Raw genomic sequence first — 27,413 nt, 5'->3', positions numbered from 1 at the left:
ACATCCTAAATGGGACTACTTACAATGAATTTGTTTAAACTTGTCAAATGAAAGGACTTTTGAATGCACAAATTGTTTATATTAATCATACCTACTTCATTAGGACATTATTGCTTAACAAACAGTAGACATTATTCCTAAGACAGCTGAAGTAGTCCAAGTAGTCATTGTTTTTCAGTCAAGTATTTATTCGTTTTGTCTACTGTGTACCAAGCACTATAGTAAGGACTGAGAATGACCAAGCCAATGAACATTTATTAAGCACCTACTCTGTGCCATACACGGTGCTAAGTACTAGGGATATTCAGTTCAATAAACATTTATTAAACAACTACTATGTACCAGAAACTGCACTATGCCATTGGGGATATAAATACAAAGAATGAGATAATCCCTATTTACAAGGAGTTTGCATGCTAAAAGAGGGAGACCAGTTTATATATAAAATATGCAAAATAAATATAGAGAGAATAAATACAAAGTAGAGAACTACAAGGTAGTTTAAGAGTAAGGGAATTGGTTGGGGGAGATTATAAGCTTTATGTAGAAGGAAGTGTTTGAGTTGCCTCATAAAGGAAAAGAGATATTATCTCAAGTGGAGGTGAGGAGGGAGGGCATCCCTGGCAGGGGAGATGGTTAATGCAAAGGCACCAGGAGAGGAGGTGGAGTATCATATGTCAGGAAAAGAGAAAGATTTATTGGATTACAGAGTGTAATGAGATGAGAGCTAGTTTGGGTCCAAATAATGAAGGGTTTTAAAAGCTAAAGAAAGGTGTTTATAGTTAACCCTAGGGGTAATAGGGAGCCTCTGCAGTGTTAGTCTTTCCTGTATCTCTTTTTTATTGCTTCTCTTAAAGAAGCATTTGGGATTTATTTGGTTTCCAGGCTGCCTAGGTTGGAATAAAGTGTTGAATTCTCTTTTGGGCAAATTGAACTAATGAATACCCTCCCATGGAGTTCTGTTTTTGGTTCAGAAATTTTATCCTAACTGTTGATAATGCAGTGAATGGATTTTCAATGTTGCTACTTCCTTGGTAAAATAGAAATCCTGGATTCTGAGTAGTTTGTCCTTTTGAAAAAGAGGCACTATAATGCGGTAGAAAGATCTGGTGTCAAAAGGGATCTGATTTTGAATATACCCTCTAATACCTTCTAGCTTCAAGACCATGGGCAAAGCACTTAACCTCTCTGAGCCTTGCCTTCTTCTGTAAAATGGGAATGGCATGCCCAGGTGCCTGCCTTGCAGATTAGCTCTGGACAAATGAGATGATATTTGTAAAGATATCCCCACCATTTTCATTGCCTCCTCCTTTCCCGTACCCAAAGGACTTCATATAGCACCTTAAGGTTTACAAAGTGCTTTACAAACTTAAAATGCTATGTAAATGTTAAATTTTATTATTATTTTTATCAGATTTATTCTTAAAAGAATTCTCTATTTGACAAGAACTACTCTTAAAACTGGAAATCAGTTTGACAGAAGTTAGGTTTGAACTAACATCTTAGACCATATGCTACTCTAAATGTGTTTTTATGGTTTTCCTCCCCAAACCACTTTTTGATTATTAACTTTAAATCTATTTAAGACCTGAATTAATTTTTAGTCATTGAGCTGTGCTTGACTTTCCAGCTGTTGAAACTGGGCATCTACAAAGGAGAATTAATTTGAGAAATGCTTGTAGGAATTCTCCCCATCATTCTCATTTTCTCTACCCCCACCTCTACCACCTTTCCTCTGTCTACAATTCTTTAAAAGTTAAAATGTACATAGCAGGTCAGCAAAGCACTTTATGTATATTATTTTATTTGGGTAGAATTCACTAAATACCGTTTATCTTTAAAAAGTTGCCCCTAAAACCTTTCTTCTTGGTTATAAGTAATTTTCATGAGGTTCTCTGTATGACAGAGGATTTATGTCAATCATATTTATTGAAGATTTTCTGTTGTAATAATTTTTAAACTCATCAACTTCAGGGGGTTACAAAATGACATTATAGTTAATGATTATGGGAATGCATTCTAATATATATTACATATTCCAAACTATATTGAAATTAATTTATAAAGCTGGGATACTCATGAGAACTTTAGGCCTCCCTGTTTATTGGTCTCTGTACTTGAGTGTCTTTCCCTTAAATGACCTATAATTGAGGATTACATAAAGTACTTATTTATTTTTAGATAGGCTTGCAGTAGCCTTCATCCTTTAAGGTCCTATTTTTAACCTTATGCTGTTCTAAGCAGCTGCCTGCAAAGTCCATGATTTTCTCTGATTTACTCTGAGCATTTGCTGGGATGGAAGGCTTGCAAACACATCTATCACTATTGTCTTTCTGTTTATCCTGCCAAACTGTTGAAGACATAATTATCCTTTAAGATGAGAAAGTAGGGATCCATATTCAGATATAGATTTAATTCTGTTAATTTTGGTGATAGTGGAGAATTGATCTTGCTTGGTGCCTTTAGAATGTTTCCTTCACTGTTTATGGTGTTGCTTTTTATTAGACACTCAATATTAGCACCATGTTCCATGAAGTTGGGAAGAAAGCCTTACTTTATGTCACAAAGACTGGAACTTTGGCATAGAAGACAATGTTATGTTCTTAGGACGTCCTTCCTCTAAATTTAAAGATTGCTCTTATTACTATGATACTCTAAGCATCTGTAATTTCATCCATTTGGACACTCCCTCCACTAATAGGTCACAACCTCTTTATAACTTAGCAGTTTGTCTTCAAGTGTTGCTTGCCAACAAATTCATATCCTCGTGTCCAACCTGGTGATGATCCTTTCCAGACTCAGCAAAGCTCTTGACCCAATGACAAAGACATACTTTATAATGCCTTTTCCTGGTGAATGAACTTGCCAATAGAAGCCATTTCTTTGGATCATGGACTGATGTTCCCTGTCTTGTTTAAGTTCAGACACACTAAGGAAAGGCAGGTGTGGAAAGACTGCCAAGGAAAGAGTCAACTTCAGGATGCAAGATGACTTGTGGTGAAAAGAAGTGCTAGTCTCAAGAGAGGAATATATCTTTGTTGTCTTGTTGAGTGATCCACCCAATAGAGAGCTACACCCATGAAAAACTTCATGAGACCTCTAAAAAGCAGGATTCTCAATACCAAGAGTTGTGAGTTATTCTTCTCTACCTATGTTCACTAAATATATATTTCACAACCATTGTATTTAAAATTCACTTCATTCTTCCAATGAATCTTTGTGTATTTAAAGAGTACCCTCCAGGCTTTGGGGGTTTGGGGTATTTGTGGTTTTATTTTGTTTTTAGTTTTGCTGTTTTTCATATTAGCAAATGTCTTTGCTAAACCTACTGATTATTAATAGGAAGAACCCTAGTGGGGGCTTAGGAACTACAATGTTAGGAACATCCGTCCTCAGGGTTATCCCTGGAATTTGTAGTAACAGTTACCCTTCTGAAAACCAACCTGCTTGTGCAAATGTGAGATTAGAGAATAATCTATGAGAAGTGCTGCATTTTTAAAGTAATTTTTTCTATTTTTCTAAAACATTTTTATTTTTAATGTTAATCACTCAAAAAGTATATATTCAGCACATACTGTATTTCAGTCACTGTGCTTAGTGCTAGGGGTATAAAGAAAATTTAAAAAAAATATTCCCTGCTTTCAAGGTGCTCACAGCCTTAATGGGGAAGGCAACATGAAGACAACTATGTACAAACAAGACATTTAGGACAAACTGGAGCTATGATGGTATTATCACTGTTTGGCAAACGGGAGATCTTTTACCTTATACATCATTGCATGATTTTCCCAAGATCACTTACTTATTAGTTAATGTCAGAGTCAAGGCTAGTGTGATTTTCCTTCTGTAGTTCTGAAGAAAACATTTTGAGTCCTTTCTCTCCCTTTCTATGACATTTAGACTACAGGATTGCCCTGTTTCATTATTCTTTTTAAATGAAATTGATATATGACCCATGTCAGTATCATCTTTGCTCACTTGAGAGAGTCTTCCAAGAATAATATAGAACTGGATTTGTTTTCTTTTTATTTTTTCACTTTGTGTAGCCAAGTTCTCAAACAGAGATTCTGTTCATGAAAGCCCATACTTCTGGGTTATATTCCTTTAACTCTTCCATCAAAATGCAGTCAGCTTCCAAACACAAAAATAAATGAACATCTCATTTATTGAAGGAGCCGGGGAAAAAGCGGGAAATAGAAGGAATTAAGCTGACTGAATAGGAACACTGGGCAAAATAAGTCTCACAGAGGTTATTTTTACAAATAAAACTTTTTAAGATCATCTGTATGGAAAGTAATTCAACAACTTTCATTAATAACCTTACTTCGTGGTTGGGTCTTTATTTCTAACCTAATTTCCTTTTACTGTTTTTGAGGACTTCTCACAAATGGCTAAAACTTGGCTTAATATCAAAAGGATGATTCCACAGACCAATTGCAATGAATTTTGTGCCTTTTAGCACATTTCTCCCTCAACAATTTCTTATGTCCCTTGGGAGGATAATAATAGTCACTCTCAAGTCTTTTATGATATTCAAGCCTCAGGTGCATATAATTACCTGTCAGTATGCTTTCATCATAAATCTAGCAGAAGAAACAAACAAAAAATTGGATTCAGATTGCTTTGTCAGATCAAACTCTCCCTTTCCTAGGTCTGTTCCCAGCTCCAACCAATAAATGCCTCTGTACTTCTGTTTCTTACACTTAGGTATTCATTCAGTCATTCAGAATTTATTATTCCCAAATGTTTAGCCTTTTCCTACTTTTATAAAAGATCTGATTACCATAGGGGGAAAAAGTACTTCCCTATTATTTTAAATTTCCCATTTATTTTTAAATGATTTATTTTTCCCATTTATTTTTAAATGATTTCTCATTTTTAAAAACTAAACTTTTCTGTTATATCTGTTATATTCATTAACTCTCCCTCAGAGGGATGGATATGGTGGGCCATTTGCCTATAGCACAAGGATACTAAAATCAGCTCTGGGTTAATGTAGAAAAATTCAGGGATTTGTCTTTTGACCTTAGGCTTTCTGACCTAAGATTCTTAACATCAAGGATTTGATCTCCTGGAAAGTAAACTTGATTTTAAAAGTTCCTACATAGTTAGAGTGCATGATTTTCTTCTCTAAGTATTCTGCATGACTTTTGTCCTTTGACAGACAGATCATATAGAGTAGAGGAGTTCAGATAGGATGCATGTTTCCAGGGTTCTTTGGGTTAATTTATGTCCTTTCTCCTGAAAGAAGTTGTAGTATATGGAATAAGACTGATCTCTCTTTGGGCAGCTTGGTGATCTTGTGGATAAAGCACTGGTCCTGGAGTCAGGAGGACCTGAGTTCAAATTTGGCCTTAGACACTAGCTATGTGACCCTGGGCAAGTCAACCCCAGTTGCCTCCAAAAAGACTAATCTGCTTTCCACATGACAGCCCTTCAGTATAAGACAAATAGAGTAAAATGAAGGTAGCCTTTGTGGCAAGTGCCATCTGCAGAAAGTGATATTTGAACTGAATTTTACAGGAAGCCAGGTATTCTTTTTTTTAATATATAATATTTTTTCCCCAATTACATGTTAAAACATTTTTTTAACATTTTAAAAAAAGTTTTGAGTTCCAAATTCTATCCTTCCTAGCCTTCCCCCCTCCCTGAGTTGGTAAATAATCAGATATAGGTTATAGATGTGCACTCATGCAGAACATTTCCATAAGAAAGCTCTAATTAAAAAAAAATGAGTGAAAGAAAGAGAAAAATAGCATGTTTCAGTCTGTGTCCAGATAGCATCACTTCTTTCTTGGAAGGAGATAACATGTTTCATCATGAGTCCTTTGAGATTGTCTTTTATTATTGCTGAGGATGGCTAAGTCATTCACAGTTCTTCAACATACAGTATTACCATTGCTGTGCAAAATAAATGTTCTCCTGGTTCTGTTCATTTCACTTTGCATCAGTTCATGTAAGTCTTTCCAGGTTTTCCTGAAATCATCATGGTTGTCATTTCTTATAGTTCAATAATATTCCATCACAATCATATATCACAGGTTGTTTAGCCATTCCCCAAATGATGGGCATCCTCTCAATTTCCAGTCCTTTAGCCACCACAAAAAGAGCTGAAGGTAGACATTCTAAAAAATCAGAAGTGAGGAAGGAGAGCATCCCAAGCATGAGGGAAGTCTGCAAAAAGGAACTGGCGTAGTAGATGACAGGTTGTGTAGGAACAATACATAGGCTAGTATGACTAGATTGTAGAATGAATGGCAGTGAGTAACAAGTAAGAAAATTAGATGTATAGGAAGGGGCCAGATTGTGAGCTTTTAAAAATAAGAAGCCTTTGGAGTTTGTTTAATATAGGGTGACATGGTCAGACCTGTGCTCTGAAATTAGTTTGGTAGTTTTGTGAAGGAGAAACTGGAGTAGGAAAGACAAGTCAGAGAGATCAATTAAGAGGTTATTACATTAGTTTAGGTCAGAAGTGATTAGGCCCTGAACTAGAGTGGTGGCTGTTTGAATAGAGAAAAAGTGATATATTGAATATATGTTGTAGAAATATAAATGACAAGATTTAGCAATTTATTGTATTTGTAGGGTAAAGAAAAGTGACAAGTCCAAGAAGACCCCAAAGTTGTAAACCCAGGTATTTGGATGAATAATTCTTAGTTTTCGGCATTCATTTCCATGAGATTTTGAGTTCTAAATTTTCTCCCCCTTCCTTTCCTTTCCCCTCCCCAAGACAGCACGCAATCTTATGTGGACTCTACATATACATTCATATTAAACATATTTTCACTTTAGTGGCATTTTAAACTTAATCTGCATTGTTAATATTGTCTTCATCATTTTCTTAAGTCTACACAGTCAGCAAAACTATAAATCAAACCCAGATTTCTAGCATTTGCCAATTTCTGAAGTATAAATAAATGTCCACATTGAACATTTAACAGTCAACTCTTGTAAACTGATTTGAATTGGCTTCAGTGCACCCCTGGGTCACAGAGCTGACCCAATCCTGTTTTGTGGGGGTCCTTAGCAAGGAGAAGGACAACCTCTTCATTAGAGTCTGGAAATGTAAATGGAAGAGATAGTGGGGAATGGTTTCAGCAGAATGTGAAAAGAAGAGGCTAGAAGAAGGAGCTTGAATCCTGGGATATTAATTTTTCAATGAAGTATGAACTAAGGTCCTTTGCTATGAGGCTGGATCTGGGGTGAGGGGTAGGAAAAAGGAGGAGGAAAAGATGTTGTAGGAGGATTTTGAAAAGAAGTTTTGAAACAGCCACTGTTAATGGAATAGAAAATCATTTCGAGATGAATAAAAAGATTGCCTTGCTGTAGTGAGGGCACAATTGAGATTAGATAACATATATATATATACATACATACATACATACATACATGTGGAATAACACATGGTTCTAATCAACAGCACATAAATAGGAGTGAAAGTGGCAGGCAAGGGGAGTTACCCATGGTTGGAGTTTGGCAAGGGAAAATTACCAGTAGGTCAAGGGAAAAAAGATCCAATTAAAGAGGACAGTGTAGAATCAAACTAGTTTACAAAGGGTCAGTACAAGGAAGAGAGGAGAGTGTATCCAGAACCAATGGCCTAAGAAAGTACTGAGAGGTCATAGTGATGATGAATAATTTTAGAGATATTAAGGGATAGGGAGAGATGAAATAATTAAGGATGTTGATTGGATAAATGAAAATGGAGTTCTTGGCTCATAGGATTGTTGATTTACATTTGGAAGGGACCTTATAGGCTATTTAATTAAACTCCCTCATTTTATACATAAGGAAAATAAGGTTCAGAGTGGTTAAGGGACTTGCCCAGGGTTATTATACAGCTAGCAAGTATTAGAGGTAGAATTTGAATTCATCTTTCTGAGTCTGTCCAATACTCTATCCCCTACGCCTTGATTATGGTAATGGAATTTTTGTTAGTAGTGACAACATAAAGGGTATGACCATCCCTGTATATAGCTGAGGTTAAATGGCAGAGTAGATTCTGGAAGATAAGCAAATTGAGGAACTGGGAAGTTAGGGCATTTGGGGAAGCATCAATGTGTGTGTTTAAGCATTTGGGAAGGAGTTGGGGTGGAGGAGACTGTGAGTAAGGCATTGAACTCAGTGCCTTGCAGGTCAGTTAATAACAGTTTCCTGGATCTGAATTAGGTGATAAATTTGTATAGAATAATCTCAAAGTTGGAAAGTCTGTTGAGTTATGGAAGCAGAAGTAGAAGAAGAGTCTGAAAGTGACAATGGGGAGCAAGATATATTTAGACTCTCCCTTTTGAATCAAATGAATTGAGGGAGTATGTTAGAAGGCACAACTCATATGGAAAAAGAATAGCTAGGTTTGCATTGTTATTTAGGAAGAAGCCAGGTCTCAGGGAGTGTCAAAGATGAAAGGACCATAGAGAAAGAGTTGTAAAAGGAATAGAAGTTTATTAATTATAGAGCTAGAATTCCAGAGGGCACAGTGAAAGAGGGAGGCAGATATGGAATGATATATTGGTGGGAAGGATAGGATTAAGGTGAGTGGGTATAAGGGAAAAGATAACTAGGGTTGGGGAGGGGGAGTTTCTTCAACATTCAGAGATTTAGTATCATAGAGATGAGGATTGGATACGGGTAGGGTAAGCTAATCATTGGGAAATGAGTGCAAGTAGTATCAGCTAATGGGAGCAATTCCTCTGATGACATCAGATGAGTAGAAGGTTCTAGGTCTCTGCTAGGCCTAATATCTTAAGGTCTCAGCACAAGAATGGATTTAATTGTAGCAAGCTCCATAACATGTTTACTTTTCTAGGGGTGTTAAGTCACAGAATGGCACTACTAATCCTATGGAGATTGTAAAGGACTCTGTGGGAAAGTGGGACTCCCTAGAATGACTGAAGATAGTTGCTGTGAGACCAGTTTGAAATTTAATTCACTTCTAGGGGGAGCTGATGAGCTATTTGAATGTTTCATGCTTCTGTATTTGTTCCCGGGTCTCTGTGAGTCTTACTAATTTTCAGTGGAGTAAAATAAAACTGTCCTGTACCCAGTAATCAGATTCCATTTTGAGTGCCTACGAAAGATCAGGAACTGTGCTACTCGTTTTTGAAACATCCTTCACAAAATTTATCCTTAAGTTTAATTTTTGAAGCTTTCTTGGAATTTTATGGGGATGGGCCATGAACAAAAGAGAAATTTACCTTTTGGGGTCAATTACTCAAATTGGGACCTAGATTCTATGAGTATTGGTGGGTTCTGGACCATGGCTTACAACCAAAAGAAAGATTGTAAAGGGAGAAGAGAAGAGGTCCCAAGATAAAGTTCACAAACATAGTAGTCAGGGCTACAGATGATACTCCAGCAAAGAAAACTGTGGAGAGACCAGATGCGAGGAGAATGGGGAGAATGGTAGCAGTTACACTTGAACAATATTAAACCATTAAATCACATTTACCTTCTGGTAAATATCAAGGGATTATTAACAATGACTTTTTGCAGCCATTCTGCAGATCATCTGAAGATTTCAAGAACAGAATATTTCCTCTTCTGCACTGGCCTTTGGAGGAATGGTCATAAATATCCAAGGATTGTTTCATTTTTGTTCATGTATCTTCATCACTTACCCCTCTGCCTGGCACACAGGCCTTTAATGAATGCTTGATGGTTGAAGTAACTGTGTTATATTTAGGCATGCTAATCAAGTTATTAATAAATAGACCTTGTAAAACTTGCAAAAGAGTTGATTTCACCAGATTACTCCAATCAAATAGTATCATTGATCCTTCAGAAGAAAAATATTTTCTTAACATCCACACTTAAAGTTCAAATGAAACTTAAAATATTCCAAAAATAATAGCAGAAGACTTCCATTTAAGATGGTAAGTTTATAAGAGGGCCCAGCTCTCCCCCAAAGAATTTTTAAAGGAGCACCAGAAATCCAATGAGAAACAGACAATTCTTCCATCCAGCTCAGGGTCACAAAAAAGAGCTGAAATCCTGTGATTGAGGGAAAGTCAGAATGATCTCGGGTATGTAGGCTTGTATCTTTCCAATTCTGTGACCATGGATTGGGATAGTTGTGATAGACCTGAATCCTGCAGTGCTGACTTGGAATGCTTTGGGAGCCAGGAACCCATAGAACTCTAAGCAAACATAGTCCGTGAGCACTTAAAGTGTGAAGATCTCACTAGAGTCACACAAGGTTGTTTGAAGCCTGATTGTACCCTGACCCCAGACACTCAGGGAAGGGAGAAGTCCATAAGAGGGGCACTGGAAATTAGGGACAGGATCAAGTAGAGCCTGACTATGCCATGGAAAAGTATAGAAAGCAGTGGAATTCAAGTTAACAAGCATTTACTAAATGCTTACTATGTGTGAAGCATTGTGCTAAGTGTTGGGAATACAAATACAAGCCCAAAACAAGGATAGTCCTTGTCTGTAAGGCATGTATATAACTCCATAAGAAGTACAAGCAAAGCCTTAGTGGGGAGAAATGACTTGGCTAAAAGGATTCTAAGAGTAGATGGAAGAAATGAAGCAAGAGATTAAAACATGAAATTATACGTAAAATAAGTATCCAGGAGGGATTTTTTTTTTTTGAGAATAAGTAGCTTAGAATAGAAAGTGGAAAATCTACCTGAGTAGTGGATTCCATAAAATTCATTGGAGCAGATAGAACTCTATGACAGTAGGAGACCACAAGAAATATGAGAATAAAGTAAAAAAAATGTTTTTTCTTTTTAAATTTATTTAAGTTTTCAACATTCATTTCCACAAAATTTTGGGTTCCAAATTTTCTCCCCATTTCTCCCCTCCTCCCACCCCAAAACGCCGAGCATTCTAATTGCCACTATCACCAATCTGCCCTCTCTTCTACCATCCCTCCCTTCCCATATCCCCATCTTCTCTTTTGTCCTGTAGGGCAAGATAACTTTTTATACCCCAATACCTGTATTTCTTATTTCCTAATTGCAAGAACAATACTCAACAGTTGTTCCTAAAACTTTGAGTTCTAACTTCTCTTCCTCCTTCGCTCCCCATCCATCCCCTTTGGGAAGGCAAGCAATTCAATATAGGCCATATATGTGTAGTTTTGCAAATGACTTCCATAATAGTTGTGTTGTGTAAGACTAACTATATTTCCCTCCATCCTATCCTGCCCCCCATTTCTTCTATTCTCTCTTTTGACCCTGTCTCTCCACAAGAGTATTGACTTCTAATTGCTCCCTCCTCCCATTGCCCTCCCTTCCATCATCCCCCCCACCCTGCTTATCCCCTTCTCCCCCACTTTCCTGTATTGTAAGATAGGTTTTCATACCAAAATGAGTGTGTATTTTATTCCTTCCTTTAGTTGAATGTGATGAAAACTTCATGTTTTCTCTCTCACCTCCCCCCTTTTTCCCTCCACTGAAAAGTCTTTTACTTGCCTCTTTTATGAGAGATAATTTGCCCCATTCCATTTCTCCCTTTCTCCTCCCAATATATTTCTCTCTCACTGCTTAATTTCATTTTTTTAAGATATGATCCCATCCTATTCTATTCACCCTGTGTTCTCTATCTCTCTCTTTATATGTATGTGTATGTGTGTGAGTGTGTGTGTGTGTAATCCCACCAACTACCCAGATACTGAAAAAAGTTTTCAAGAGTTACAAATATTGTCTTTCCATGTAGGAATGTAAATAGTTCAACTTTAGTAAGTCCCTTATGATTTCTCTTTGCTGTTTACCTTTTCATGCTTCTCTTCATTCTTGTGTTTGAAAGTCAAATTTTCTTTTCAGCTCTGGTCTTTTCATCAAGAATGCTTGAAAGTCCTCTGTTTCATTGAAAGACCAATTTTTCCCCTGAAGTATTATACTCAGTTTTTCTGGGTAGGTGATTCTTGGTTTTAGTCCTAGTTCCTTTGACTTCTGGAATATCATCTTCCACGCCCTTTGATCTCTTAATGTAGAACCTGCTAGATCTTGTGTTATCCTGATTGTATTTCCACAATACTTGAATTGTTTCTTTCTAGCTATTTGCAATATTTTCTCCTTGACCTGGGAACTCTGGAATTTGGCTACAATGTTCCTAGGAGTTTCTCTTTTTGGATCTCTTTCAGGCAGTGATCTGTGGATTCCTTGAATACTTATTTTGCCCTCTTGTTCTAGAATCTCAGGGCAGTTTTCCTTGATAATTTCATGAAAGATAATGTCTAGCTTCTTTTTCTGATCATGGCTTTCAGGTAGTCTCATTTTTAAATTGTCTCTCCTGGATCTGTTTTCCAGGTCAGTTGTTTTTCCAATGAAATATTTCACATTATCTTCCATTTTTGCATTCTTTTGGTTTTGTTTTGTAATTTCTTAGTTTTTCATAAAGTCATTAGCTTCCATCTGTTTCATTCTAATTTTTAAAGAACTGTTTTCTTCCTTGAGCGTTTGGACCTCTTTTTCCATTTGGCTAATTCTGCTTTTTAAAGCATTCTTCTCCTCATTGGCTTTTTGGACCTCTTTGGCCAATTGAGTTAGCCTACTTTTAAAGGTGTTTTTTTTCAACATTTTTTTGGTCTCTTTTAGCAAGCTGTTTACTCGCTTTTCATGATTTTTCTTGCATCTCTCTCATTTCTCTTCCCAATTTTTCCTCCACCTATCTTACTTCATTTCAAAATCCTTTTTGAACTCTTCCATGGCCTTGGACCATTGCATATTTACTTTGGAGGTTTTAGATGCAGAAACCTTGACTTTTATGTCTTCCACTGATGGTAAACATTGTTCTTCCTCATCTGAAAGGATGGGAGAGAGTACCTCTCTACCAAGAAAGTAGTTTTCTATATTCTTATCTTTTTTCCCCTTTTTTTTGGGCATTTTCTCAACCAGTTACTTGACTTTCAGGTCCTTGTCAAGAGTAGTATATGCTCTGGGGACCTGTAAGTTCTCAGTTCCTCCAAGGTGGCACAACCAAGGGAGAGGAGTTTACTCCCTGGCCAGGATTGCTGCTGTGTTTCAGATTAGCAGTTCAATTCTCCCAGGGGCTTTAGACAGTGGTGGGGCTGCCACTCAGGGCAGAGGTTCAAATCAGCTGCTCAATTCCCCCAGAGGCTTTAAGCTGAGCCACTCCATCAATGGAAGCTGCTGCCTGATTCAGCACTGCTGCTGCTGCTGCTGCCGCCACTGCCTGGAACCAGGGATAGGGGAAGACCCTGCTCCCTTCTCGCTGTGGTTGAAAAAGCCCTTTCACTGACCTTTGGCGCCTGTGGGTTAAGGGATCTGTGCAGTGTCAATGCTACCTGGGATTCTATCCCTGACACCTGCTCTGACCCTGCTCCTCCTGGCATCCTCAGCTAAGGATGGGCTGGGCTGCTCTCTGCATCTGGTGGGACAGACCTTTCCTGTTGTCCTTCCATGTCACCCTGGGCTGGAAATCTGCTCCACTCTATCATTCTTTGGCTTCTACTGCTCTAGAATTTGTTGAGAGTCATTCTTTACAGGTATTTTGTGGGCTGGGAGGGAAGAGCTGGAGTATGTGTGTCTTTCTACTCCTCCATCTTGGCTCCGCCTCCCTAGGGAAAGAGTTCTTGACAAAACAAAGAATAAAAGGGCTCACAAGCTATAAAAGGGGTAGTTTTGCTTATGTAAAATTGAAAAGTTTTTTTTTTCAGAAACAAAAGCAGTGTTGCTAGAATAAGAAGGCAAACAGTTACCAGGGAACAAAACATAGAATTTTAGTTTTAGAGCCAGAAAGTACCTGAGATCTCTTGTAGTCCAACTTATTCATTTTACAGAGGAAACAAACAAGAATCTTTACAGCAGATTTTTCTTTTCTTTTTTTTTTTTTTTTTGGATCAATCAACATTTATTAAGCACCTACTTGCATATGGTAATTAGGGTATTAGGGATACAAATATAATCAATGAAAGGAGTAAGGAGGGTTTCACTTTTGAGAGGGAAGAAATTATACCTAATTTCCCCTAAAGAAGTAGGGTGGGTGGGCTTTGCTATGCAGAGGAAGAGGTAGGAGACTGGAGTTGGTGCTATTTAAAAGTTGGGGAGAAAGCCCTCCCTCCCTGGCCCCCTCAGTAGTGGGGTGGGGGATATGAAATCCAAAGTGTGTGGGGCTGTAGGTTTCCAAGCAGACAGCTCAGGTTTGAGGGGAAGAATTCAGATTGGGAGGCTAGGGTTTCAGGAGAGCCAGGCTGTGTCAGGCAGGAGCTGGGGTCCAGGGGTCACAGACTAGGAGTAAATCTTGGCTATGGTTTTGCATGTAGATTTGTAAGATTTCATGCCTGATGAGGGTTAAACCCAGAGAAGCAACAGCAGTGTCAAAGTCAAGAAAGGGAAACTGGCTCCCCAAATGAAGATGCCTGGGGCAGAGGCAAAAGCATAAAATTTAGCCACAGCTTCACTGGGGTTTCCCTGAGCTGGGTCGAACCACATGTGGATGCATTTGCCACTGCCCCGACCATAAGAGCTTGCGTTATAAGAATGACTCCAAATGTTTTCACATAGGGAGTCTGGTGTTGGGAAGTAAAATGTGAAAGGGTAGCTGGCAGCCTGAACCGGGCACTTGTTAATCCCTGAAGTCCAATTCCAGCCTTTGTGCCAGTTCTCTTTGCAGGTATATGAGGTTCAGCAGTCCTCCCACCATTGATTACAGTCCGCCTTGCACAGGGGAACATTCAGGATCCGTTCCCTACGCCAGCTTGAGGACACTGGCTGGATCCAGGGTCCTAGATTGGGGGAGCACTCATAGAGACAAGTGTCCTGGATAAAGTGGCATTTGCAGGCTGGGGTCATCCTCCCACAGTGGTCATAGTTGAACTGGTACAAGTAAGAGGTGTCTTCATGGGCAGCATGGCTTGTGTTTGCTATGCAGCAGCCATTTTTCTTCCATGGGCTACACTGCTGATGAAGGTCATCTTCTGGACCAGGCTTTGACTTGTGATGTTTAGTCTCCATGCAGACATTGAACAGATCACTACCCTTCTGAAGCCCGTGGGCCATTGCCATGAGGCCCAGGAACAGCAAACTGCATCCTGGTTGAAGCATGATCTCTGTGACCTGTCTTCTTTAGGTTCCCAGAGATTCTATGGAAGTCAGGAGCCCAAAATAATGGAAAGCAGATTTTTCCAATAAAAGTCTGACATCCACAGCATATAGAGAATTAATTCAAACATATATAGATATAGATAGATATAGATATGAACATTCCTTAATGGATAAATAGTCAAATCATAAAAACAGGCTTTACTCAAAAGAAAGGCAAACCAACAATAACCATATGAAAAAAAGTGCTTCAAAATGCTTATAATAAAAGAATTGCATTAAAATAATTCTAAGATTCTACCTCATGCCCATTATGTTGACAAAGATGACAAAAACAGAAAATGGAAATTTGTGGTAAAGATTGTGGCAGGGTGGTGACATTAACATACCACTGGAGGGTCCATCAACTAAACAGTCATTTTGGAAACTATATGTAGCTCAAAAAAGTCACTGAAATGTGTATACCATTTGATCCAGTAATACCACTACTAGGTCTATACCCCAAAGAGATTTTTTATAAAATGATAAAAAAAAGATATTTATAGTAGCATTTTCTGTTTGAACAAAGAACTGGAAACAAAACCTGTCTGTTGGGGAGAGGCTAAATAAATTATGGATTAATGTAATGAAATATTATTGGACTTTAAGAAAAAAGAATGTATCCAGAGATACTTGGTGATGAAATGATGATGAAAAATTAATAAAGCAGAACCTTAGAACAGTTTATACAATGTGACTTTATACTAATCAAGAACTCTGATTAATTAGTGCTAGTCTTGAAAACAAGAGGAGGTGGGTTCAAATCGTGCTTTAGACACTAGTTTTCTGACCATGGGCAAGTCACTTAACCCTCTATGCCTCTATTTTTTCATCTGTAAAATGAAGGGGTTGAATTTTATGGCCCTCAAAGTCCCTTCTAAATCTTTATTCCTATAGATTATATGGTTCCAGAAAATGGATGATAAATTATGCTTTGCACCAATTAACAGAGAGGGACTAGAGGTGCAGAAAGAGACATGCATTTTTAGATATAGCTAATGTGTGGATCTGTTTTGTTTAACTACACTTATTTATTATCAAAAGAAACTAGGGGGTTGGAGGTTGGGAGTAGGGGTAGATTTATACTGAGAAGTAAGGGGATGGTGATAGTGATTTTTAAAAAATAATTTTCATGAAACATTCAAAAATACATAAAAGAGCAGAAAGAAGTTCAGAAAGAAGCAGCAGCAAGAACACGTTTTGGAATTATCACGTGATATTTACTATAACCTTTAAAAAGATAAAAGCTGTACATAATTGAGACTCTTAAGTTAATTTTACCATCCTTTTTTTCTATTCTTTTTTGCATATAGAAATGATCATGTATATGGATGTTTGTCACATTCTTAATCTTTTGTTTTTAAAGAGCCATAGGAAGTTGTTACCTGGGAGTTTCAGGTTAGATATTAATCCTTCTCCATTTTGGAAGCCACATCACAGCTAAAGTATTGGTAAATAAAGAAATAGTGCTAATGAAGGACCTGGGGAATGGATGACATTGGAAAGAGATATATCCCTGTTCATTTAAATTTGACCTATAGTCCAAAGAGCTATAAAGTTGTGCATATCCTTTGGTCCAGCAATACCGCTACTAGGTCTTTATCCCAAAGAGATCATCAAAAAGGGGAAAGGATCCACATGCACTAAAATATTTATAGCAGCTATTTTTGTGGCAGTAAAGAACGGGGAATTGAGAGGATTCCCATTAGTTGGGGGATGGCTGAACAAGTTGTGTAAATGAACGTAATGGTGTATTATTATGTTATAAGAAATGATGAACAGGCAGATTTCAGAAAAACCTGGAAAGACTTACATGAACTGATGCAGAGTGAAGTGAGCAGAACCCAAGAGAACATTGCATACAGTAACAGCCACATTATGTGATGATCAACTTTGACAGACTTTACTGGTTCTGCACAACCTGCAGCCCACTGCCCTTCCAATATGCTAACGAATTTCCTCTACATACATAAGATATTTTCCTCTACATTTTTCACGGGCCTCCCAAAGTCCTTTTGGGTGCAGGAAGTGATTCGAGGGCTGTAAAGTGGCCTGCAGGTTATACAGATCTAAACTTAGCTCTTTTCAGCAATACAATGGTCTGAGACAATCCAGAAAGGCTCATGATACTATACATATCCAGAGAAAAACTATGGAATTGGAATGCAGATCGAAGCATACTATTTTTACCTTGTGTTTTGTTTTTTCTTTCTCTTGGTTTTTCTCTTTTGTTCTGATTCTTCTTTTACAACCTGACTGATGTGGAAATATATTTAATATGATTGTACATGTATAACCTATATCAGATTGCTTGCTGTCTTGAGGAGGGGGTGAGGAAGGGAAGGAGAGGGTGGGGAAGGGAGTTGAAACTCAAAATCTTATAAAAGTGAATTTGAAAACTTTCTTTACATTATAATTGGAAAAAAAATAAAGTACTATAAAAATTTTAAAAGAAAATAAAGAAAAGAATACTAGATACCAAACTACAACAACAGCAAAAATAAATTTGAGCCACAGGGACACACACATTCTGCTTCAAGGCAAAATTGCATCATGGTCACCTGCGTTTATTGAATAAGGGGAAGGAGATGTGTTGAGTTCCATGCTTCTAACTGTGCCTATTATGTTCTGCCTTCCTATAACTTTTGGGATGTTGTCAAAAAGAACTGGAAAATGACACTCACCCACCTTTTCTCTCTTCCCAGTAGTGTGACTTGATGTTACTACCTCAATGAATAATTTATAATTCCCACTCTTCTGAGCTTCTTTTGCTGTTCATTTGGTTATAGTTGGTTGGTTTATTTAGATAATGAATTCAGTTCAGAGGCAACATGGTATTACAGATGGAATCCTTGCCTTGGAGTTAGGATACTCTAGATTTAAATCATACTTCTGACATATATCAGTGAAAGAGGGTCTGGGGGTGGTGGAGAATGTGATTCTTCCTCCCTCAGCTCAGTTGATATAGTCAAAGAAAGCAGAGTAGATAACCAAAGGAATAAGATATTAATATATTAGCACCTGGTGATAATTTTTAATGTATCAGATCTGTCTGATTGGATCAGAAGGAAATCATAGTGCTGGGTTAGCAAATAAACTAGCCATGCCTTTTGTGACTTTATTTAATTAAGTCCTGGACCAGAATTGCTATATTTGGCAATATTCCTGTTACAAGTGGATAGCATATCAGCCAGACTGGTAGCAAAAGGAGTGATACCCTCTGATGATGCAGACATAACCATAATGATCCAAGTTGTTGGTGTTCTATGGAAATGGTTTGAATTAAGAAAGTAATTTTAAATGCATTAAAACTATCATTTAACTGCGATGACTTGATAAACTACATGAAATCATTCAAGTACATTGAAAGGAGTCCAGGCACTATCCAATGTTGCAAATACTTAGTACTGACTTGGTATTTGAATGTAATACTGTAATAAAAAGTGAAAGGGATGGGTTCAGAGAAACTTGGGAAGACTTGTATGAACAGATGCAGAATGAAGTGAGATCAGTTTCTATATAATAACAAAATGTTTTGAAGACAAAGATAATTAGAAAATTTTTAAGGCTCTGATTAATGCAATGACCAATCATACTTCCAGAGGACTGATAATATTCCAGAGGACTGATAATATTATGATAAAATATATTGCCTATATTTTCACATAAAGGTAGTGAATTTGGGTTACAGAATCAGACATACATTTTTGGAAGTAGACCATCTGGAACTGTGTTCTTTTTGACTACCTATACTGGTTGCAGGGATGTAATTTCTCTCTTATTCCTTTAAATTGGGAGGGGAAGGTGAGAAAAATGCTTATCTTTTGAAAAAGAAATGAACATTATAAAGACTCAGTGTTGACTAACACTATCATATCCTCTCATGCATGACCTAAAGAAGCCTAGCAAGAGATTCATGACAGAGATTTGAAAATATAACATATATAAAAAGAGAAAGCTTGTGAAGTCATCTTCAAGGTGAGGTGCTACTTTTCCCCTTTCATCTCCACTTGCTTGGAAGGTATTGACACTCAATAATGATAATTCCTGTGGATGATAAGGGTGCTGGTAGCTTCCTCTTCCCTACAACTAGCCTTATCAGCCATTCTGACACCACAGTCCTTAGTGTTGCCCAGATGGCTAATGGAAAGCCATTGGTGGCCTTCCTTCCCAAGATCCCTTAGGAATTTTCACCAGCTCCTCACTTGCCATTTGGAGAATATTCATCTTTTCCTCCATTCCATGAACTGACCTAAGATCACATATCACTATGTTGCTCAGATAGCTCAAATAGTTGGAGACCCAGCTTGAGAAACAGACCTCAGAAACATTTCATTTCATCTCTAGCCTTCTGGAGATTTTAAGTGAGGTAATAAAATAAAATGGCTTGCAAGCTCTTAAGTGGTATGTAAATGTTAGCTATTAGTAGTATTATTATTAGAAAGACTGACCTTGGGCATGCCATAGTAGTATTTATAAGTGCTATGGTAGGCCTTCTTGGAGTGTGGGATTAGCTTATCATAAAATCACTCACTTAGAGCACGGTAGCAGCTAACTATAGAAAGTAATATAGGGCATTTGGATTGATTCCAGTTTTCACTTACTTTCTACAAAACTACAAAAATAACCCCAAACATTTGGAAAGAAGGAAAACATTTAAACATCACTATGAGGTGGTCCAGTTCTGCCTAGGAAGAAGGGTCTCAATCCAAGTTACCAGGTATTTACTAGTTTTCCACATCAATGAAATAATAGGTCCAGACAAAATAATTGAATGAATGAGGTAGGCTTTTGGATATGGTTAATTCTTTACTTTTGCGGGTTTCATTTTATGCTGAACATCTGCTCTGACCACATTGAAGATTTAATCCTGGTACCTGCTCTTCAAATGTGTACCATAAAGTGTTCGGGGAATAGAGTGTTCACTGGTTAAAAATAAAATACCAGTGTATATTTGTCCAAATAGAAATGTTCAGTATATAAATATTTTTTCAACTGTGTGTGCTTCGTCTCCTACAAAGCTTAGACAAAGACCTCAAAGGTAGAAATGATTTGATTACAGTGAAAAATGCAAAGAAGTAGGTTTTTGGGGGTAGCTTTTAGGAACTTAAACATGTTTCTTCCTCCTCCTCCCCTCAGTTGTAGTTTAAAGAGTTTGCAAAGGTGTACATCATCCTCAAAAGTGGTCAACGGTTAGTACAGGATTATTGACATCTTTAACTTATCATGTCCAACAACCGAACTCATTATCTTTCCTCCCCCAAACCTTCCCCTCTTCCAAACTTCCCTATTTATGTTGAAGGCATCGCCATCCTCCCAGTTTCTCACATTCATAATCTTAGCATTATCCTCACTCTCTCTCTCTCTCTCCTTGTATACAATCCATTGCCAATCCTTGCCATTTCTATTTTCACATCTTACGTCTGATATCTTCTCTCCACTTAAATAGTTACCACCTTAGGTCAAGCCTTTATCACCTGTCACTTAGTTACTGTTAACAGCTCCTTAAGTGGCTCCCCTGCCCCATCTCTCCTCACCTCCAATCCATCTTACGCTCAGTTGCCAAAATAATTTTCCTCAAGCATAGACCAGACTACATGACTCCTTTACTTAATCCAACTCCAGTAGCTTCCTTTTGCATCTATGATGAAATGCAATATATAAACTTCTCTGCTTACCTTTTAAAACCCTATACCAACCCTGGCCCCAACCCATCTTCTCATCCTCATTGGAAATTGTTCTCCTTCTCCCACTCTAGGATCCAGAGAAATTGGTCTTCTCCCTGTTTTCCACTCAGTACACTTCATCTGCTTTCTCTTTGCCTTTGAATATACTCCTTCATTACCTCTGCCTCATACTTTTATCCCTTTCACATTGTGTTTTTCCCCATCTTGGTTTGAATATATCACAGGTTGGCATAAGAAATTAAATGGGAATTTTGGGGGGAGTTTGTGGAAGCTGGCAATAACACAAAAATTTTTGAAACACAGAAATGCATAAAATATATGTATAGTATTGTATAATATAGCCTATGACCAAATACTTAACCCAAATTTTATAATAACATACTGTAAACACTCCATTAAAGAAAAAAAAATCAGACTTCTCTAGTAGGAAGGGAGAGTGAAAAAATCTTATGCAGATTTTCCAGATCACAGGGGTGCCACATCACTAACCCTCATAATGTGGAAGGGATAACTGTAGTCTCTCTCCCTCTAAGCTATAGCTCTGGCATCATCTTCTTCATAAAGTCTTTTCCAATGGCTGGTGCCCTCCCTACCAAAGTACCTTATATATAACTACTTTATATGTATTTTTATCTTTTTACTTTTTGTTGTACATATTTTTGTATCTACTTTCTGTCTTCCCCATTAGGATATAAGGTCTTTGTCACAAAGATTGTTTCATTCTTTGTACTTATATCTCCAGTTCCTGAAACATAGTAGGTATTTAAGAAATACTTCTGGAAAAAATTTAAACAAAAAAAAAAGAAATATTTGTGGATTATTTGCTTCATCCACATACTTTTCCAAATACTAGGATCTTTCTGGATCCTCTTGACTATTTTCCATTGTTTAGTTATTCTAAGAAATGGGATCTGTCTTTTAAAATAAAAGAAATGCCTCTTGCCTACTCAGCTGAATTCCCTGGTTTAATTAATTTTTTTATGCCCAGAAGTGAAGCATGCCCCAGTGCTTCAGCCAGCCACCTTTAAAAAGTGATGGCTAATTGCCACGTGGCTGTCCTTGGTCAGGTTCCTAGCTGAGACAGCTCAATTGATTCATTTGTGAATAGACACAAATGCAGAATTCAGTAGTCTCCTTACCTTTCCTTCAGCTCCTGTTTAATAGGTTCTTGAGTCAGGAGTAAGAGATGTTGAATTGGATGATGAGGGCAGCACCCCACCTAATGGTCACTTTGCAAATTACAGATAGGAAAGAGGATCTCTTGCCTCATTTGCTTCCTTTGCCCTCACACCATTCGGTTCTACCAAAGGAGAACTTGGGAGCCCACGAGAACAGCTTCAGCTGGTTTGTGGCCTTCTCCTTGGCTTCCTCAGAATTAAATCAGGAGTTTGTGGGTCTTCATTTGTGGGTGAAGAGAAAAAGAGAACTGAGGGAAGCAAACAGGAACAAGGGCAACTTTCCATAGGGCAGCCTCTCCCAATAGATTGGGAACTCTATGAGGGCAGAGGCTTCTTTGTGCCTTTCCTTGTATCCCCAACTCTTAGAAAAGTGCCTGGAACACAGAAGGTACTTAGTAAGTAAATGCTTATTGACTGACCAAACCTCAAGCCTATGGAACCCAAATTTATTCTTCCCTTCTCTTTCCTACTTATTTCCTTCTCAGATCCACCCTATGGCCATTTTTCTTTTTCCTTTTAAATATTTTTTCCAATTACATGTAAAGACAATTTTTAACATTCACTTTTTAAATAAAATTTTGAGTCCCAAATACCTTCCTTCTTCCCTTATCTCCCTCTTCCCTAAGATAGTAAGCAATTTGATATAGATTATGATATGTCCATCCATCATTTTTCGAATCCAGTTGCAGAAAAGGATTGCAATGAGACACTGTAGCTTCTTTTTCCCACTGAGACTCTAGGGCAGCTAACATTGTGAATTGTGACTTGTGATAATATTCCTTGATAAGTGATCAGAGTGGAGAGGGGTTTGTTGTCATTTTTTTTATTTAAATGAACTTCTTGTGAAGCTGTTCAATAAGGAGACCATGTGCACTATAATCACTGCCAGAGTGATGGTCTCCCATCCATATACTCCAGTCACCTTAGGGCATCAGCTATGGGGCAATGGCTACTACAGATTTCATTTTCATTCTTGCATCTGGGCTCAAAGGGACCAGAAAGTGAGGGTGCAACAGAGATTGATTATTAGGAGTAGAGATAACAAAAAAAAATTTTCTCATGTGAAAAGAAAGAAAACAAGGTGGAGGAAAAAAAGGAAAGAGAGGCAGGTAATTCTGTGCTGTGGAATTAACTGGGGACTTAAAAGCCAGAGAGCCTGATTGATGCCTCATCCTGGCTCTCTCACTTAATCTTCCTAAGTCTCCTCAGGAGATGCTGGAGCTAGGTTTAGAGTTGGGGGTGGAGGCGTGGGAGTGGGGGGAAGAGAAGATAGCAAGTTGGGTTTTGCACGTTAAGTTTGATATGCGTGTGGCTTTGAGTGTCATTGGTGATATGAGACATCTCTGGTGAGAATGAGGCAAACTATGCAGTTCTATGATTACAACTGTATAGAGATGATAATTAAAGCTATGGGACTTAAAGCAGGTTTGTGGCACAGTGGATAGACTCCTGGGGCTAGAAACAGGAAGGCCTGAGTTCAAATTTCTCCTCAGATACTACCCTGTGTAACCTTGGGCAGAACCTCTGTCTCAGGATAATAATAGCACCAACCTTCCAGGGGGGTTGTGTGGTTCCGATAAGATAATATATTTTAAAGTACCTGACACATAGTAGGTACTTAATAAATGCTTGTTTCTCTCTTTGCTTGATGAAGTCTCCTAGAGAATGAAAAAACACAGACCCAGAATGGAATTTCTTTTTCAAACATTGAAAAAAAAGGTTTCTTTCAAATATACAAAGTGACATTTTCCTGAAGAAAATAAAAACCACTTAGCCATAGGGTTTCCATTCCAGCAATAGGAACACATAAGGGCTTTTTTCCTGCTAAATCAGGTATACAAGGAAATACCTAGATGATTTTTAAATCAAATAGTCATAACTCACAATTATATCACATTGAATGTTTTCTACAATATTTTCCTCTCAACAGCACTATGATGTGAAAATTTTGTCACCCCCATTTTTCAGGTAAGAAAGCTGAAGTTCAAATGAGCCAAGTGACTTTCCTAAGGTATCTTATTCCCAAGATATACTTATCCCACTAAGTATCAGAAACAGAGACCCAATCTTTTTTATCCTTTTAAATACGTATCATATACAACCAATGTTTCCAAAAGTTCCCAGAAGATGTACAGAGACAAAATATACTATGCATGTGTTTGCATGAGCTCATATATGCACATGGGTATGTGCCCAGAAGGAGGTGGCCAGATCTAGAAGAAAGATCCCTATGCAGACTTCTAAGTCTTCATGTCCACCTTACTCTACCAATATGCTTTTTTAAGCTGAACATCATAATGGCACCACTAGCACAACCTCCTTTCAGCCACTGGGATATTAATTTGGCCTAGAGCCAATCCCAGGGAGTGACATGGAGCCAATGAAAAGAGGCTAGCCTCATAAGTAGTGGAGTCTGGGCTCAAGGCCAGGCTGAAGCTGCTGGAGTTCTTTTTCCTCCTGGCCCAGTTTCATGCCATGGATCCTCCCTTTCAAAAAGGAGAGGAAAGTTTTTACACAAGCTCCCAGTATTGGGAAAAAAAGATTAAATAGATAGTGGTGGAATTGAAACCTTAGCAAGGTCCTAACTTCCCATTTTCCTTTCCAAAAACCTAAGTATCTCCAATATGTGCCTAATAGTTTTCTCTATGCAGAGCCCAAAGAGACTGTCACCTGGACAGTACCTGGATCAGGGATCAAAGATCTAAAGCTGGAAAAGAACCTTAGTGGCCCCATCTAGTCCACCCTCCTTGTTTGATAAATGAAGAAACTCAGATCCAGGTGAATTGACTTTCCCAAAGCATGGATAGTAAAAGTCAAAGGCAGGACAATTTTTAAGCCTCTGGCAAAACCCTTTCCCATAGTTTCCCAGTCTCTATGTAGTTGCTACTTGGATTTGTAAGAATTTGGAGTTCAGAGGACCACAGTTCTTTAAGAAGAAGAAAAACAAGGTTTTTATTGATAATCTTTTGTTTTTAAATAAATGACCTATATTTTGCCCCTCTGTCCCTTTCCCCACCCTCAGAGAACTATCTCTTGTAACAAAGTGTTGTGTTGGGTTTTTTTAAATAAGAAAGAAGGGGGGGAAATCAGCAAAAATACATTTTTTAAAAGATTTTATATGGAATATAAAAACCTCTGCAGTAAAGGGAGGGGGAAAGAAATAGGTTGTTCAGTCATTTTTCAGTTGTTTCTGACTCTTTGTGACCCCATTTGGGGTTTTCTTGGGAAAGATACTGGAGTGTTTTGCCATTTCCTTCTCTAACTCATTTTACAGATGAGGAAACTGAGGGAAACAGGGTTAAGTGACTTGACCAAGGTGATATAGCTAGTTAAGTGTCGGAGGCTAAATTTGAACTCAGGTCTTCCTGACTCTAAGACCCGTGCTCTATCCATTATACCACCTACTACCTCTGTGACCTTGGGTAAATCCCATCACCATTTTGGGACTTGATTTCTCCATTTGTAAAGTGAGGGGGTTAGATTTGAGAAATTGTACCTTCCTCCTTATAGTTCTAATCTATGCTCCCATGAGATAGCACTAGCAACCACATGCTTTTTTCTCTACCCTGGTAGCCTATGCTAGGAAGGTCCGTATTTGTTATACTATCTGCAAGGCCCTAAATATTTTTACATGAATGTTTCTTACTCTTTTGCTGAGAACTCTGGTGGGAGTCCTGGTGCAATGTGGGAATCCAGATGAAACACAAATGAAGAAGAAAACACAAGTGAAGTGATAAAAATGAGAATCCACTTTATGTCAGTCCATCCTATACCATCAACACACATTTATCAAGCACCTACTATGTACCAGAAATTTACTAAGCCCTGGGACTTCAAAGACAAAAGGAAAATAGCCCCTGCCTCCTAGAGTTTATAATCTACTTGGGGGAGGTAGCAGTACATATATAAATACATACAAGATCATTTTGGTGAGGGGCAACATTGAAAAGGAAAGGCTTCTGGTCACACTTGATCTGAGCCTTAATCTAGGGATTGGAAGAGGTGAAAATGAGGAGAATTTCTTCCACATTTCTGAGAGAGCCAGTGCAAAGTCATATAGACAGGAGATAGAATGCGGTGCTTGTGCAGCAGTAACAAGATCAGTTGATAACAGTAATTTTTGTGATAGCACTAAAGAACTTAGGGAAAAAATGTAGATACCTGTCCATTGGGAATGGCCAAGGAAAATGTGACGCATGAATCTAAGGGAACATTTATGAACTCTGCTGTAAGAAATGATGAATATAAAGAATCATGGAAAGACTCATTTATGAACAGATACAGAATAGAATAGCCAACAGTGCAATATAAACGGTGACTACAACAATATGAATGGAAATAACAGCGACCCCAATACAAGTGGAAGTGAATATTGCAAAATTACAAAGAATTAGCATGATCTCAAAGAAGAGATATGAGAAGGGAGTATGAGCCAGGGACTTACCAATCAGAAGAGAGGACTACAGGGTGGAGGTATCTCCAGGCTATTGGGGAGATAAAGAAGTCTACAGTGAGGAATTGGGCCAAGAGTGTCCTTCCAATCCCCCAAGACTGATTCAGATTGGTCTGATGGTCAATGGGTGTACAATTTTCTTGCCTCTTTGTTGACCATATTGCTGTACCTGGTTAGAAATCTAAGAGAGTACTCCTTGACTCCTTTGTGCCCTGGAGTTTATTATTAGGCCACTGGGATGTTACATCAACAAAAATCTAAGCCTTAGTCTCCCTCAGCCAGTTAAGTGAGAAAGAGGGTTTTAGTACCTTTTAAGGAAATAGCCCATCCTGCTTGGAGTAAATATTGCTCTTATCACATCACCCTAGTCGTTTAAGGTTGGGGGTTTTTTTTAACTTCCTTAAGGAACACTTTGTAATTATATACAAGTGTTGAGTGTGCTCTGGTAGATTGAGTTCTAGATATTTTATGCTTTTTTTTTTGTCTTTCCGAATGAGACTTCTCTTCCATTATTCCCTCCTTGATCTTGTTAGCACTGTCTAAAAAATGCTTGTGGCTTTGTTTTATAACCTGATACTTTATGTGGAAGTAATTAATTGTCTCAATCACTTTGCTGATTCCCTAGGATTTTCTAAGTAAACCATCTTGTCATTAGCCAATGAAAGCAGTTTGCTCTTTCCCTATATTTAAGCCTTGAATTTTTTCTCTTGTCTCCTTGCTATTGCTAGCATTTCTAAAACAATGTCCAATAATTGGGAAAAGGGGACATCCTTACACTACTGTATTAATTAGGAAAGCTTCTAATGTTTTTCCATTGCATATAATGATAGGTTTTGGTTTTAGAAACATTCTTGAAAGAGATCCTTTGATGACTATGCTTTGTGTTTAATATAAATGATTCTCATATATCATCAGAGGATTTCCTTTCTTCTCCTCTTTTCCCCCTGCCCCTTCATCTGTTGATATAATTGTTTGGTTGGGATGTTTATATTTTTAATATGATGAACTGTGTTAATTGTTTTCTTCATGTTGAACCATCGTTGCA

At 37.9% G+C, this 27,413-nt stretch overlaps 1 protein-coding gene and 1 pseudogene across 7 annotated transcripts in view; one reads left to right on the top strand and one right to left on the bottom strand.

The window, feature by feature from the left end:
* Positions 1-27,413, top strand: part of PITPNC1 (phosphatidylinositol transfer protein cytoplasmic 1) — a 378,124-nt gene that overhangs the window by 221,818 nt on the left and 128,893 nt on the right. The gene's annotated exons all lie outside the window — the stretch shown is intronic.
* On the bottom strand, positions 14,022-15,225 carry LOC140528031 (folate receptor alpha-like; annotated as a pseudogene).

This window comes from Notamacropus eugenii, chromosome 2, assembly GCF_028372415.1.
Source record: "Notamacropus eugenii isolate mMacEug1 chromosome 2, mMacEug1.pri_v2, whole genome shotgun sequence".
NCBI lineage: Eukaryota > Metazoa > Chordata > Mammalia > Diprotodontia > Macropodidae > Notamacropus > Notamacropus eugenii.
Note: the sequence above shows the minus strand (reverse complement) of the source record. Positions and strands in the feature narration are given on the sequence as shown.